This window comes from Colletes latitarsis, unplaced genomic scaffold, assembly GCF_051014445.1.
Source record: "Colletes latitarsis isolate SP2378_abdomen unplaced genomic scaffold, iyColLati1 scaffold0002, whole genome shotgun sequence".
Lineage (NCBI taxonomy): Eukaryota > Metazoa > Arthropoda > Insecta > Hymenoptera > Colletidae > Colletes > Colletes latitarsis.
Window position 1 is genome coordinate 30,025,518 of NW_027488365.1, and position 11,941 is coordinate 30,037,458.

Sequence of the window (11,941 nt, forward strand, 5' to 3'; positions counted from 1 at the left end):
TCAGGCTCATACTTTCGCATTTGTCGCATACTTGTTGGTCACTTCCAGGGTTTTTTCTGGTTTGGATGTCGTAGTAATTTGGTGCCACTCCGAAACAGTCAATTAAACCTGGTTGTGATAAATATTTTAGATGATAACGCCGGTTATGTCCGGGTTAGTTCTGGTATTTGCTATAATCAGGCTCATACTTTCGCGTTTTTCGCATACTTGTTGGTCAAATCCTGCGTTTTTTTTGGTTTGGATGTCGTTGTAATGTGGCACCACACCGAAACAGTCAATTAAACCTGGTTGTGATAAGTAGTTTAGATGATAACGCCGGTTATGTCTGTGTTAGTTCTGGTATTTGCAAACATCAGGCTCATACTTTCGCATTTTTCGCATACTTGTTGGTCAGATCCAGGGTTTTTTCTGGTTTGGATCACGTAGTAATGTGGTACCACACCGAAACAGTCAATTAAACCTGGTTGTGATTAACATTTTAGAGGATAACGCCGGATATGTCTGTGTTAGTTCTGGTATTTGCAATCATCAGGCTCATACTTTCACGTTTTTCGCATACTTGTTGGTCAGATCCCGGGTTTTTTCTGGTTTGGATCACGTAGTAATGTGGTACCACACCGAAACAGTCAATTAAACCAGGTTGTGAGAAATATTTTAGATGATAACCCCGGTTATGTCTGGGATAGTTCTGGTATCTGCAATCATCAGGCCCATACTTTCGCATATTTCGCATACTTGTTGGTCACTTCCAGGGTTTTTTCTGGTTTGGATGTCGTAGTAATGTGGTGCCACACCGAAACAGTCAATTAAACCTGGTTGTGATAAATATTTTAGATGATAACGCCGGTTATGTCCGGGTTAGTTCTGGTATTTGCTATAATCAGGCTCATACTTTCGCGTTTTTCGCATACTTGTTGGTCAAATCCTGCGTTTTTTTTGGTTTGGATGTCGTTGTAATGTGGTACCACACCGAAACAGTCAATTAAATCTGGTTGTGATAAATAGTTTAGATGATAACGCCGGTTATGTCTGTTTTAGTTCTGGTATTTGCAATCATCAGGCTCATACTTTCGCATATTTCGCATACTTGTTCGTCAGATCCAGGGTTTTTTCTGGTTTGGATCACGTAGTAATGTGGTACCACACCGAAACAGTCAATTAAACCTGGTTGTGATAAATATTTTAGATGATAACGCCGGTTATGTCTGGGTTAGTTCTGGTATTTGCAATCATCAGGCTCATACTTTCGCGTTTTTCGCATACTTGTTGGTCAGATCCTGGGTTTTTTCTGGTTTGGATGTCGTAGTAATGTGGTGCCACACCGAAACAGTCAATTAAACCTGGTTGTGATAAACATTTTAGATGATAACGCCGGTTATGTCTTGGTTAGTTCTGGTATTTGCAATCATCAGTCTCATACTTTCGCATATTTCGCATACTTGTTGGTCAGTTCCAGGGTTTTTTCTGGTCTGGATGTCGTAGTAATGTGGTGCCACACCGAAACAGTCAATTAAACCTGGTTGTGATAAACATTTTAGATGATAACGCCGGTTATGTCTGGGTTAGTTCTGGTATTTGCAATCATCAGGCTCATACTTTCGCGTTCGTCGCATACTTGTTGGTCAGACACTGGGTTTTTTCTGGTTTGGCTCACGTAGTAATGTGGTACCACACCGAAACAGTCAATTAAACCTGGTTGTGATATATATTTTACATGATAACGCCGGTTATGTCTGGGTTAGTTCTGGTATTTGCAATCATCAGGCTCATACTTTTGGATTTTTCGCATACTTGCTGGTCAGACACTGGGTTTTTTCTGGTTTTCATCACGTTGTAATGTGGTACCACACCGAAATAGTCAATTAAACCTGGTTGTGATAAATATTTTAGATGATAACGCCGGTTATGTCTTGGTTAGTTCTGGTATTTGCAATCATCAGTCTCATACTTTCGCATATTTCGCATACTTGTTGGTCAGTTCCAGGGTTTTTTCTGGTTTGGATGTCGTAGTAATGTGGTGCCACACCGAAACAGTCAATTAAACCTGGTTGTGATAAATATTTTAGATGATAACGCCGGTTATGTCTGGGTTAGTTCTGGTATTTGCAATAATCAGGCTCATACTTTCGCGTTTTTCGCATACTTGTTGGTCAGACACTGGGTTTTTCCTGGTTTGGCTCACGTAGTAATGTGGTACCACACCGAAACAGTCAATTAAACCTGGTTGTGATATATATTTTAGATGATAACGCCGGTTATGTCTGGGTTAGTTCTGTTATTTGCAATCATCAGGCTCATACTTTCGCGTTTGTCGCATACTTGTTGGTCAGACACTGGGTTTTTTCTGGTTTGGCTCACGTAGTAATGTGGTACCATACCGAAACAGTCAATTAAACCTGGTTGTGATATATATTTTACATGATAACGCCGGTTATGTCTGAGTTAGTTCTGGTATTTGCAATCATCAGGCTCATACTTTCGGATTTTTCGCATACTTGCTGGTCAGATCCTGGGTTTTTTCTGGTTTTCATCACGTAGTAATGTGGTACCACACCGAAATAGTCAATTAAACCTGGTTGTGATAAATATTTTAGATGATAACGCCGGTTATGTCTGGGATAGTTCTGGTATCTGCAATCATCAGGCTCATACTTTCGCGTTTTTCGCATACTTGTTGGTCAGATCCTGGGTTTTTTCTGGTTTGGATGTCGTAGTAATGTGGTGCCACACCGAAACAGTCAATTAAACCTGGTTGTGATAAACATTTTAGATGATAACGCCGGTTATGTCTTGGTTAGTTCTGGTATTTGCAATCATCAGTCTCATACTTTCGCATATTTCGCATACTTGTTGGTCAGTTCCAGGGTTTTTTCTGGTCTGGATGTCGTAGTAATGTGGTGCCACACCGAAACAGTCAATTAAACCTGGTTGTGATAAACATTTTAGATGATAACGCCGGTTATGTCTGGGTTAGTTCTGGTATTTGCAATCATCAGGCTCATACTTTCGCGTTCGTCGCATACTTGTTGGTCAGACACTGGGTTTTTTCTGGTTTGGCTCACGTAGTAATGTGGTACCACACCGAAACAGTCAATTAAACCTGGTTGTGATATATATTTTACATGATAACGCCGGTTATGTCTGGGTTAGTTCTGGTATTTGCAATCATCAGGCTCATACTTTTGGATTTTTCGCATACTTGCTGGTCAGACACTGGGTTTTTTCTGGTTTTCATCACGTTGTAATGTGGTACCACACCGAAATAGTCAATTAAACCTGGTTGTGATAAATATTTTAGATGATAACGCCGGTTATGTCTTGGTTAGTTCTGGTATTTGCAATCATCAGTCTCATACTTTCGCATATTTCGCATACTTGTTGGTCAGTTCCAGGGTTTTTTCTGGTTTGGATGTCGTAGTAATGTGGTGCCACACCGAAACAGTCAATTAAACCTGGTTGTGATAAATATTTTAGATGATAACGCCGGTTATGTCTGGGTTAGTTCTGGTATTTGCAATAATCAGGCTCATACTTTCGCGTTTTTCGCATACTTGTTGGTCAGACACTGGGTTTTTCCTGGTTTGGCTCACGTAGTAATGTGGTACCACACCGAAACAGTCAATTAAACCTGGTTGTGATATATATTTTACATGATAACGCCGGTTATGTCTGGGTTAGTTCTGGTATTTGCAATCATCAGGCTCATACTTTCGGATTTTTCGCATACTTGCTGGTCAGATCCTGGGTTTTTTCTGGTTTTCATCACGTAGTAATGTGGTACCACACCGAAATAGTCAATTAACCCTGGTTGTGATAAATATTTTAGAGGATAACGCCGGTTATGTCTGTGTTAGTTCTGGTATTTGCAATCATCAGGCTCATACTTTCACATTTTTCGCATACTTGTTGGTCAGATCCTAGGTTTTTCCGGGTTGGATCACGTAGTAATGTGGTACCACACCGAAACAGTCAATTAAACCTGGTTGTGATAAATATTTTAGATGATAACGCCGGTTATGTCTGTGTCAGTTCTGGTATTTGCAATCATGAGGCTCATACTTTCGCATTTTTCGCATACTTGTTGGTCAGACACTGGGTTTTTTCTGGTTTGGCTCACGTAATAATGTGGTACCACACCGAAACAGTCAATTAAACCTGGTTGTGATAAATATTTTAGATGATAACGCCGGTTATGTCTGTGTTAGTTCTGGTATTTGCAATCATCAGGCTCATACTTTCGCATTTTTCGCATACTTGTTGGTCAGATCCTGGGTTTTTCCGGTTGGGATCACGTAGGAATGTGGTACCACACCGAAACAGTCAATTAAACCTAGTTGTGATAAATATTTTAGATGATAACGCCGGTTATGTCTTGGTTAGTTCTGGTATTTGCAATCATCAGGCTCATACTTTCGCATTTGTCGCATACTTGTTTGTCAGATCCTGGGTTTTTTCTGGTTTTGATCACGTAGTAATGTGGTACCACACCGAAACAGTCAATTAAACCAGGTTGTGGGAAATATTTTAGATGATAACGCCGGTTATGTCTGGGATAGTTCTGGTATCTGCAATCATCAGGCTCATACTTTCGCATATTTCGCATACTTGTTGGTCACTTCCAGGGTTTTTTCTGGTTTGGATGTTGTAGTAATGTGGTGCCACACCGAAACTGTCAATTAAACCTGGTTGTGATAAATATTTTAGATGATAACGCCGGTTATGTCCGGGTTAGTTCTGGTATTTGCTATAATCAGACTCATACTTTCGCGTTTTTCGCATACTTGTTGGTCAAATCCTGCGTTTTTTCTGGTTTGGATGTCGTTGTAATGTGGTACCACACCGAAACAGTCAATTAAACCTGGTTGTGATAAATAGTTTAGATGATAACGCCGGTTATGTCTGTGTTAGTTCTGGTATTTGCAAACATCAGGCTCATACTTTCGCATTTTTCGCATACTTGTTGGTCAGATCCTGGGTTTTTTCTGGTTTGGATGTCGTAGTAATGTGGTGCCACACCGAAACAGTCAATTAAACCTGGTTGTGATTAATATTTTAGAGGATAACGCCGGTTATGTCTGTGTTAGTTCTGGTATTTGCAATCATCAGGCTCATACTTTCGCATTTTTCGCATACTTGTTGGTCAGATCCTGGCTTTTTCTGGTTGGGATCACGTAGTAATGTGGTACCACACCGAAACAGTCAATTAAACCTGGTTGTGATAAATATTTTAGATGATAACGCCGGTTATGTCTTGGTTAGTTCTGGTATTTGCAATCATCAGGCTCATACTTTCGCATTTGTCGCATACTTGTTTGTCTGATCCTGGGTTTTTTCTGGTTTGGATCACGTCGTAATGTGGTACCGCACCGAACCAGTCAATTAAACCAGGTGGTGAGAAATATTTTAGATGATAACGCCGGTTATGTCCGGGACAGTTCTGGTATCTGCAATCATCAGGCTCATACTTTCGCATATTTCGCATACTTGTTGGTCGGATCCTGGGTTTTTCCGGTTGGGATCACGTAGTAATGTGGTACCACACCGAAACAGTCAATTAAACCTGGTTGTGATAGATATTATAGATGATAACGCCGGTTATGTCTGGGTTAGTTCTGGTATTTGCAATCAACAGGCTCATACTTTCGCATTTTTCGCATACTTGTTGGTCAGATCCTGGTTTTTTCCGGTTTGGATCACGTAGTAATGTGGTACCACACCGAAACAGTCAATTAAACCTGATTGTGATTAATATTTTAGAGGATAACGCCGGTGATGTCTGGGTTAGTTCTGGTATTTGCAATCATCAGTCTCATACTTTCGCATTTTTCGCATACTTGTTGGTCAGATCCTGGGTTTTTTCTGGTTTGGATCACGTAGTAATGTGGTACCACACCGAAACAGACAATTAAACCTGGTTGTGATTAATATTTTAGAGGAAAACGCCGGTTATGTCTGTGTTAGTTCTCGTATTTGCAATCATCAGGCTCATACTTTCACATTTTTCGCATACTTGTTGGTCAGTTCCAGGGTTTTTCTGGTTTGGATGTCGTAGTAATGTGGTGCCACACCGAAACAGTCAATTAAACCTGGTTGTGATAAACATTTTAGATGATAACGCCGGTTATGTCTGGGTTAGTTCTGGTATTTGCAATCATCAGGCTCATACTATCGCGTTTGTCGCATACTTGTTTGTCAGACACTGGGTTTTTTCTGGTTTGGCTCACGTAGTAATGTGGTACCACTCCGAAACAGTCAATTAAACCTGGTTATGATAAATATTTTAGATGATAACGCCGGTTATGTCTGGGTTAGTTCTGGTATTTGCAATAATCAGGCTCATACTTTCGCGTTTTTCGCATACTTGTTGGTCAGATCCTGGGTTTTTTCTGGTTTGGATGTCGTAGTAATGTGGTGCCACACCGAAACAGTCAATTAAACCTGGTTGTGATAAACATTTTAGATGATAACGCCGGTTATGTCTTGGTTAGTTCTGGTATTTGCAATCATCAGTCTCATACTTTCGCATATTTCGCATACTTGTTGGTCAGTTCCAGGGTTTTTTCTGGTTTGGATGTCGTAGTAACGTGGTGCCACACCGAAACAGTCAATTAAACCTGGTTGTGATAAACATTTTAGATGATAACGCCGGTTATGTCTGGGTTAGTTCTGGTATTCGCAACCATCAGGCTCATACTTTCGCGTTCGTCGCATACTTGTTGGTCAGACACTGGGTTTTCTCTGGTTTGGCTCACGTAGTAATGTGGTACCACACCGAAACAGTCAATTAAACCTGGTTGTGATATATATTTTACATGATAACGCCGGTTATGTCTGGGTTAGTTCTGGTATTTGCAATCATCAGGCTCATACTTTCGCATTTTTCGCATACTTGTTGGTCAGATCCAGGGTTTTTTCTGGTTTGGATCACGTAGTAATGTGGTACCACACCGAAACAGTCAATTAAACCTGGTTGTAATAAATACATTAGATGATAACGCAGGTTATGTCTGGGTCAGTTCTGGTATTTGCAATCACCAGGACCATACTTTCGCATTTTTCGCATACTTGCTGGTCAGATCCTGGGTTTTTTCTGGTTTTGATCACGTAGTAATGTAGTAACACACCGAAATAGTCAATTAAACTTGGTTGTGGTAAATATTTTAGATGATAACGCCGGTTATGTCTTAGTTAGTTCTGGTATTTGCAATCATCAGGCTTATCCTTTCGCATATTTCGCATACTTGTTGGTCAGATCCTGGGTTTTTTCTGGTTTGGATCTCGTAGTAATGTGGTGCCACACCGAAACAGTCAATTAATCCTGGTTGTGATAAAAAACTTTAGAGGATAACGCCGGTTATGTCTGTGTTAGTTCTGGTATTTGCAATCATCAGGCTCATACTTGCACATTTTTCGCATACTTGTTGGTCAGATCCTGGGTTTTTTCTGGTTTGGATCACGTGGTAATGTGGTACCACACCGAAACAGTCAATTAAACCTGGTTGTGATAAATATTTTAGATGATAACGCCGGTTATGTCTGGGATAGTTCTGGTATCTGCAATCATCAGGCTCATACTTTCGCATTTTTCGCATACTTGCTGCTCAGATCCTGGGTTTTTTCTGGTTTTGATCACGTAGTAATGTGGTACCACACCGAAACAGTCAATTAAACCTGGTTGTGATAAATATTTTAGATGATAACGCCGGTTATGTCTTGGTTAGTTCTGGTATTTGCAATCATCAGGCTCATACTTTCGCATTTGTCGCATACTTGTTGGTCAGATCCTGGGTTTTTTTCTGGTTTGGATCACGTAGTAATGTGGTACCACACCGAACCAGTCAATTAAACCAGGTGGTGAGAAATATTTTAGATGATAACGCCGGTTATGTCCGGGACAGTTCTGGTATCTGCAATCATCAGGCTCATACTTTCGCAAATTTCGCATACTTGTTGGTCGGATCCTGGGTTTTTCCGGTTGGGATCACGTAGTAATGTGGTACCACACCGAAACAGTCAATTAAACCTGGTTGTGATAGATATTATAGATGATAACGCCGGTTATGTCTGGGTTAGTTCTGGTATTTGCAATCAACAGGCTCATACTTTCGCATTTTTCGCATACTTGTTGGTCAGATCCTGGTTTTTTCCGGTTTGGATCACGTAGTAATCTGGTACCACACCGAAACAGTCAATTAAACCTGATTGTGATTAATATTTTAGAGGATAACGCCGGTGATGCCTGGGTTAGTTCTGGTATTTGCAATCATCAGTCTCATACTTTCGCATTTTTCGCATACTTGTTGGTCAGTTCCAGGGTTTTTCTGGTTTGGATGTCGTAGTAATGTGGTGCCACACCGAAACAGTCAATTAAGCCTGGTTGTGATAAACATTTTAGATGATAACGCCGGTTATGTCTGGGTTAGTTCTGGTATTTGCAATCATCAGGCTCATACTATCGCGTTTGTCGCATACTTGTTTGTCAGACACTGGGTTTTTTCTGGTTTGGCTCACGTAGTAATGTGGTACCACACCGAAACAGTCAATTAAACCTGGTTATGATAAATATTTTAGATGATAACGCCGGTTATGTCTGGGTTAGTTCTGGTATTTGCAATAATCAGGCTCATACTTTCGCGTTTTTCGCATACTTGTTGGTCAGACACTGGGTTTTTTCTGGTTTTCATCACGTAGTAATGTGGTACCACACCGAAATAGTCAATTAAACCTGGTTGTAATAAATACATTAGATGATAACGCCGGTTATGTCAGGGTTAGTTCTGGTATTTGCAATCAACCGGCTCATACTTTCGCATTTACCGCATACTTGTTGGTCAGATCCTGGGTTTTTTCTGGTATGAATGGCGTAGTAATGTGGTACCACACCGGAACAGTCGATTAAGCCTGGTTGTGATAAATATTTTAGATGATAACGCCGGTTATGTCTGGGTTAGTTCTGGTATTTGCAATCATCAGGCCCATACTTTCGCATTTTTCGCATACTTGTTGGTCAGACACTGGGTGTCTCTGGATGGGATCACGTAGTAATGTGGTACCACACCGAAGCAGTCAATTAAACCAGGTTGTGATAAATATTTTAGATGATAACGCCGGTTATGTCTGGGTTAGTTCTGGTATTTGCAAACATCAGGCTCATACTTTCGCATTCTTCGCATACTTGTTGGTCAGTCACTGGCTTTTTCTGGTTTGGATCCCGTACTAATGTGGTACCACACCGAAACAGTCAATTAAACCTGATTGTGATTAATATTTTAGAAGATAACGCCGGTTATGTCTGGGTTAGTTCTGGTATTTGCAATCATCAGGCTCATACTTTCGCATTTTTCGCATACTTGTTGGTCAGATCCTGGGTTTTTTCCGGTTTGGATCACGTAGTAATGTGGTACCACACCGAAATAGTCAATTAAGCCTGGTTGTGATTAATATTTTAGAGGATAACGCCGGTTATGTCTGGGTTAGTTCTGGTATTTGCAATCATCAGGCTCATACTTTCGCATTTTTCGCATACTTGTTGGTCAGATCCTGGGTTTTTTCTGGTTTGGATCACGTAGTAATGTAGTACCACACCGAAATAGTCAATTAAACTTGGTTGTGATAAATATTTTAGATGATAACGCCGGTTATGTCTGGGATAGTTCTGGTATTTGCAATCAACCGGCTCATACTTTCGCATTTTTCGCATACTTGTTGGTCAGATCCTGGGTTTTTTCTGGTATGAATGGCGTAGTAATGTGGTACCACACCGGAACAGTCGATTAAGCCTGGTTGTGATAAATATTTTAGATGATAACGCCGGTTATGTCTGGGTTAGTTCTGGTATTTGCAATCATCAGGCCCATACTTTCGCATTTTTCGCATACTTGTTGGTCAGACACTGGGTGTCTCTGGTTGGGATCACGTAGTAATGTGGTACCACACCGAAGCAGTCAATTAAACCTGGTTGTGATAAATATTTTAGATGATAACGCCGGTTATGTCTGGGTTAGTTCTGGTATTTGCAAACATCAGGCTCATACTTTCGCATTTTTCGCATACTTGCTGGTCAGTCACTGGCTTTTTCTGGTTTGGATCCCGTACTAATGTGGTACCACACCGAAACAGTCAATTAAACCTGATTGTGATTAATATTTTAGAAGATAACGCCGGTTATGTCTGGGTTAGTTCTGGTATTTGCAATCATCAGGCTCATACTTTCGCATTTTTCGCATACTTGTTGGTCAGATCCTGAGTTTTTTCCGGTTTGGATCACGTAGTAATGTGGTACCACACAGAAATAGTCAATTAAGCCTGGTTGTGATTAATATTTTAGTGGATAACGCCGGTTATGTCTGGGTTAGTTCTGGTATTTGCAATCATCAGGCTCATACTTTCGCATTTTTCGCATACTTGTTGGTCAGATCCTGGGTTTTTTCTGGTTTGGATCACGTAGTAATATGGTACCACACCGAAACAGTCAATTAAACCTGGTTGCGATAAATATTTTAGATGATAACGTTGGTTATGTCTTGGTTAGTTCTGGTATTTGCAACCATCAGGCTCATACTTTCGCATTTGTCGCATACTTGTTGGTCAGACACTGGGTGTCTCTGGTTTGGATCTCGTAGTTATGTGGTACCACACCGAAACAGTCAATTAAACCTGATTGTGATTAATATTTTAGAAGATAACGCCGGTTATGTCTGGGTTAGTTCTGGTATTTGCAATCATCAGGCTCATACTTTCGCGTTTTTCGCATACTTGTTGGTCAGATCCTGCGTTTTTTCTGGTTTGGATGTCGTTGTAATGTGGTACCACACCGAAACAGTCAATTAAACCTGATTGCGATTAACATTTTAGATGATAACGCCGGTTATGTCTTGGTTAGTTCTAGTATTTGCAATCATCAGGCTCATACTTTCGCATATTTCGCATACTTGTTGGTCAGTTCCAGGGTTTTTCTGGTTTGGATGGCGTAGTAATGTGGTGCCACACCCAAACAGTCAATTAAACCTGGTTGTGATAAACATTTTAGATGATTACGCCGGTTATGTCTGGGTTATTTCTGGTATTTGCAATCATCAGGCTCATACTTTCGCGTTTGTCGCATACTTGTTGGTCAGACACTGGGTTTTTTCTGGTTTGGCTCACGTAGTAATGTGGTACCACACCGAAACAGTCAACTAAACCTGGTTGTGATATATATTTTACATGACAACGCCGGTTATGTCTGGGTTAGTTCTGGTATTTGCAATCATCAGGCTCATACTTTCGGATTTTTCGCATACTTGCTGGTCAGACACTGGGTTTTTTCTGGTTTTCATCACGTAGTAATGTGGTACCACACCGAAATAGTCAATTAAACCTGGTTGTGATAAATATTTTAGATGACAACGCCGGTTATGTCTTGGTTAGTTCTGGTATTTGCAATCATCAGTCTCATACTTTCGCATATTTCGCATACTCGTTGGTCAGTTCCAGGGTTTTTTCTGGTTTGGATGTCGTAGTAATGTGGTGCCACACCGAAACAGTCAATTAAACCAGGTTGTGATAAATATTTTAGATGATAACGCCGGTTATGTCTGGGTTAGTTCTGGTATTTGCAATAATCAGGCTCATACTTTCGCGTTTTTCGCATACTTGTTGGTCAGACACTGGGTTTTTCCTGGTTTGGCTCACGTAGTAATGTGGTACCACACCGAAACAGTCAATTATACCTGGTTGTGATATATATTTTACATGATAACGCCGGTTATGTCTGGGTTAGTTCTGGTATTTGCAATCAACAGGCTCATACTTTCGCATTTTTCGCATACTTGTTGGTCAGATCCTGGGTTTTTTCTGGTTTTCATCACGTAGTAATGTGGTACCACACCGAAACAGTCAATTAAACCTGATTGTGATTAATATTTTAGAGGATAACGCCGGTGATGTCTGGGTTAGTTCT